Source organism: Microtus pennsylvanicus, chromosome 10 (assembly GCF_037038515.1).
Source record: "Microtus pennsylvanicus isolate mMicPen1 chromosome 10, mMicPen1.hap1, whole genome shotgun sequence".
Classification (NCBI taxonomy): domain Eukaryota; kingdom Metazoa; phylum Chordata; class Mammalia; order Rodentia; family Cricetidae; genus Microtus; species Microtus pennsylvanicus.
The window spans coordinates 332937-338363 of NC_134588.1; the positions used below are offsets into that span (position 1 = coordinate 332937).

Below are 5427 nucleotides of genomic sequence, written 5' to 3' on the forward strand. Positions count from 1 at the left end.
ATTAGGAGAGACCAATTATAGACTCTTAATGACTTTCAAAGATTTTTAGGGGAAATTTCCAGTCTACTACTGGCTGTTGGGATAACACCCAATCTAATAATCCATGTGAACAAAACCTTAGATGGTGATAAAGATTTGTATAGTCCCAAAGAATTAACAGCTGATGCAGAAAAGGAACTGACAATGGTTGAGGAAAAATTACAGGAGGCACTGTATTCTAGTAATATTGCCTTCCAGAATTTCTCCTACAAGAATTTTAATGCAGAGGAAAAATATTATTTTAGAATAGATCTTTTACCACATAAAACAAGTAAAAATTAAAAACTATGTGTAAAAAGTCTGTGAATTTATAAACATATAAATTTATAAACCTCAACTAGCAGGTATATATCCTGCAGAAATTACAGTGCCTTTTACTACTGAGGAGATAAAAAAGGTATGGGGAGACAATGAACCATGGCAAAGAGCTTGTTCTATTTTGGGTGGAGAAATTAATAGCAACTATCAAAACAACAATAGACTTAACCTTATAAAGAGAACTTCCTGGGTTCTTCCTTAAATTGCACATGATGCTCCAATAACTGGAGCTAGTACATTTTCTACTGATGGTAATAAATTGGATAAAACAGATTACAAATCAGATGGATTGAGTAAGGTGGAACAAAGCCCTTATAATTCTGTCCAGAAGGCAGAATTATATGCCATTCTTATGGTGCTAGGAGACTTTAAAGGAACTCTTAATATAATAATGAGCTCATAATTGAGTATCCAATAGTCAAGTGGTGAAATGTGTGTGTGTGTGTGTGTGTGTGTGTGTGTGTGCAAAATTAAATGGGCTGATTCACAATATGCAGAAAGAATTGTCTTGTATATTGAAACTGCTGAATTTATACCAGATGATACAGAACTGACTTCTTTGTTTATTCAGGTACAAGACATAATCAGGAATAGGCTTTGTCTTATGTACATAACACACATCCAACCCAATATGGGTCTGCCAGGTCCTCTAGCAAAAGGTCTTGTACAAATTGATAAATTATTTATTGGAAGCATGTTGCAGGACTCAGAATTTCATAATAAAACATCGCATCAATAGCAAAGGTTTAAAAAAACGAGTTTTTTTTTTATTACATGGCAACAAGCAAAGGATTATTATAAAGAGATGCCCTTGCTGCATAACCAAACACTGCTACCTTCATGGAATAACCCAAACAGTACTCAAAGGAATGAAATCAGGCAGATGAATGTGTTTCACTTTGCAGAATTTGGAAAATTAAAATATTACATCACACCATTGATACTTATTCAGGCTTTCAGTCGGCAACTGCTTTAAGCTCGGATAAAGCTGATTTAGCAATCACACATTTATTAGAAGTTATGGCCATCATGGGTATACCTGTTTGTAAATAGGAACAGTGGGCCGCTTCCTGCTGCCTGGCTCCTAGCCACCTGGATAGCTCATAAATGTAAATACTGCCTGGCCCATTAGTTCTAGCCTCTTATTGGCTAACTCTTACATCTTGTTTCAACCCATTTCTAATATCTGTATGTCACCACGAGCTCATGGCTTACCGGAAAAGATTCAGCATGCCTGACCTGACAGCTTCATGGTGGCTCTCTCTGACCCTGCTTACTTCCTCCCAGAATTCAGTTCTGTATTCTCCACCCATCTAAAGGCTGCCCTATCAAAGGCCAAGGCAGTTTTCTTTATTTCAATCAATGAAAGCAACACATAGAAAGAAGATCCTCCTACACCATACCTGCACAAATAAAGACAGATAATAGTCCAGCTTATTTGTCTAGGAAAATTAAATGCTTTCTTGTTTATTACAATATTAAGCATGTTACAGATATAGCACACAATTATACAGGTCAAGTAGTTTTAGAAAGATCAAATCAAACAATAAAGGATATGTTAAATGATCAGAAAGGGGTGTGAAGTAAGCACAGAAATAGACATAATGACTTATTAACCTTGAATTTTCCTAACACTAATGAGAAAGGGACAATAGCAGCTGAAAAACATTGGATAATGGAAAAGTCTGCTGAACTGAATCAACCAGTTTTTTTTCAAGGATGTGCTGACCTCGCAATGGAAGCCAGGAGGTGTACTGCATTGAGGAAAGGGTTTTGCTCTTGTTTCCACAGGAGAAGAAAAACTGTGGATACCATCAAAATTAATAAAGCTTCAGTTTAAAGAGGAAAGCAATCTTGGAAAGGATAAATGACAGCTCATCCACAATGACGATAATCATAAAGGTGGTAAGAAAAACATATAGGATATGGTCAGCATTCTATTCTTATCTTTGCAGGAAAACATTCATCTTCAAAAAATTCTAGAGACACTGGATCTTTGAATACTGACAGATGGAAAAAATTACTATCCTATAAGGATCATCAAGAAAGTTGAATTTGTTCTGTGAGTAATATATATATCAAAGGTTTAAAATATATACACATACATATATAGAGCTGGTTTTGGAGTTGGACACTGGCTCGGTCCCTTTCTAATTCCAAGCCTGTTGTTAAGAGAAAAACCCAAAGTTTCTATCTCATGTCAGGATCCATGATATGAGACAGAAAGACAAAAGAATTTAGAACATGTCTTTGCTTTCCTTCATATTTAATTTTGTCTTTATCATACCTTTCATTGAATATATTTGTCTGTATATGTCTATATAAATAATATTTAAGTTTTCCACAATGAACAATGAATTTTCCTGCAATAATCTTTGATGTTTCCAGGAAGAAAATAGGGCCCCATAACAACAACAACAACACCTGGTTGATATGATGTCATGAAACTGATAGTGCTACTATAAGACCTGTTTTGGGTACCAGCTGCACAAGATGGTTCCAACTTGGTTAGCTGAAATGGTGCACATATTTTACAATGTTTTGGCCAGATCTTGACAAAATACTCAGAGACTATTTGCAATTTTACAGGACATTGATCTTAAAATTTAAACATCATTTTACTTTTACAGGACCCCCTGGGAAGAACATCACCCCCATGACAGCTGGAAGTTTTTCTAGAGGACTACATCCCCACTCCCAGCAAAGTTTGTCCTCAGGCTTAGGAACATTATTTAAGGTTTGATTATAATTGGTATACAGATGAGGGTGGTGGGAGGAATTTTATAAACTCAGGGATCTTTTTGAAAAAAAAAGAGGGAAAATTGGATGATGGGATAATAGATTGGTGTTTGTGAGTTACTATTCATAGACAATTACATTGGTGTAGGTTCTTGTATATTGATACAAAGTTAAATTATATTGAATATTATATGCATGCATACTTCTACCTCTGTTTAAAACATTTTTTATGCATTGATATATATTTACCATATTCCAATGTACATTTCTAACTCTGGTCAAGATACTTATATATTGTTTATTGTCAGGAGCCATTTCCTCCTAGGATTATTGCAGGAACCATCACCATGGGGAGTCTGCAGAGAACCCCATGCCCATAATTGTGTTAAGAATCATTCTATTGACAGAGCCTAACCAACACCCAAATTGGCTGTTAATGGAGAGCTATCTGTTAGCGGAACCCACCCCACATTCCAAATTATCTAGAGAACTAGGTGTGTCAACTCATGACTTCCTGGCCTATGTGACCTGACCGAAGGTAACCTCCTGGACCATGTGACCAACGTGAACCATGCGGCAAATTTCCATGCCCCCGCACCCATCCCAAGCCAAACTCCTTACCCTGTATAAGCTGTACCCCATCTCTAATAAACTGAGGCTTTGACAAGAACCCCCCGCTTAGCCTCATTCTTCTCTCTTAGCCCATTATCTTCCAGATAGTGCCTCTCTGGGACCCTGGAATAACTGAACTGTCAGGTGGGTTACAAACCCCTAGACTAAGTAACCCGCCAAGGCAATCAACAGTTTATGTATTGAAATATATATATATAAATATATATGTATATATATATATCATATTGCAGTATACATTTCTACCTCTGATCAAGATACTTATACATTGTTTACATTTGGAGGTCATTGTCCTCATTTATTGCCCAGTTGTTTATTGTCTTAGTCTTTAATTTAGACAGGTATTAAGAATTATAGATCAATAGTCATTTATGTCATACTTATATTTAGACTAATCAAGTTTTTAGATACATAGAGATTAGATTCTGTATAGATAGATAATCTTCAACCTCTTCAAAGAGCTGTAAAATGTCATTTAAATAACTTAGAGTTCTGTTAAAGTTAGACAAAATTGCTCCTAGAAACACCAATCTTTTCCAGAGAGAATGTTGAGCACCAAAGATACTCCACTTGGAGATTTTCTTCTTGACAAAATTGGCCTTTGGGCAAGGGACTGCACATACCTCAATCACTGGCAAAATATTTAGTATCTGGAAACAGATAAGCAGGACTGTCAAATCTTGCCAAGACCAGGTAAGATGGTTGTGAAAAGTTTCTTGCCTTTGAAAATAGTCTGTCAGTTACTCTAGGCCTTAGCCAAAGTTAGTTGCCTCAATGTTGCAAATGAGACTTTGGGTGATTGTCCAGGTAGCTAGTTGTTCCACATTTTAGAAATTGATTGTACTTCTTAATTACTGAGGTAACATTATTTCCCTTCTCTGATCTTTGGCAGGGTTGAAGACTAGATAAGTGTAGTAGCTTTCCTCTAATGTCTTGGCCAAGTTATTTATTATATAAATCTTAAGATAGAATAGGATAGTTGTATTTGGTTTAGGACCTTATTTAAACCGAAGGGGGAAGGTGCTTCAGGAAAGTTTACAGCTAGTAACTACCCACATACTAGGGCTTGGCCTCATAGACCTTTTACCTGAATGGGGAAGCCTGTCCAGCCCCTTCGCTCATCCCATGATTCCCTCTTGGCTGGCTAGTTCGGATCCTTTTGGATCTTATCTCCATCCGCCGTTCCAGCAGAGAATCCTGCTTTTGTAAGTTTTCCCGCTAAATAAATGTCTATCTCTCAGTTCTGAGCAAGTGTGAGACTTCTTTTAAGCACCCAATAAATCTGCCCATCACCTATGTAAATTGTAAACATAGGTATACTCACCATACATAAATATATAGACACAAACTTACAGATGCAAGCATATGTAAACTCACATTCACACATAACACACTTATACACACCAAAGGAATACATATGTTTTATGTTCCATACAAACACAAACATATACACATATACACAAATACGAACATGAATGCATACATAAACTCACAAATATGCACATATAAAAGAAGCCTGAGCAGGATTTACATTTGCTACTAGCATCATGTATTTCTTATTTGAAAGATCCTTTGAGATTGTCAGGGTAGAAACTGAAACTAATTATGACAACTACCATTTATTGAGTTTAGTTTATTTTTTGAATTGTTAAGTAAATGATAGCCTAAAAACATACCATTTGAAAACATGACTTAAAGCAC

At 36.1% G+C, this 5427-nt stretch overlaps 1 long non-coding RNA gene across 1 annotated transcript; it reads left to right on the forward strand.

Annotated features, from left to right (window-relative positions):
• Positions 1 to 2313: 2313 nt before the first annotated feature.
• Positions 2314 to 3897, forward strand: LOC142858191 (uncharacterized). The gene is made up of 3 exons (XR_012911984.1): positions 2314 to 2419; positions 2988 to 3094; positions 3798 to 3897. It is a non-coding gene; the product is annotated as an uncharacterized LOC142858191 (long non-coding RNA).
• The last annotated feature ends 1530 nt before the right edge of the window (positions 3898 to 5427 follow it).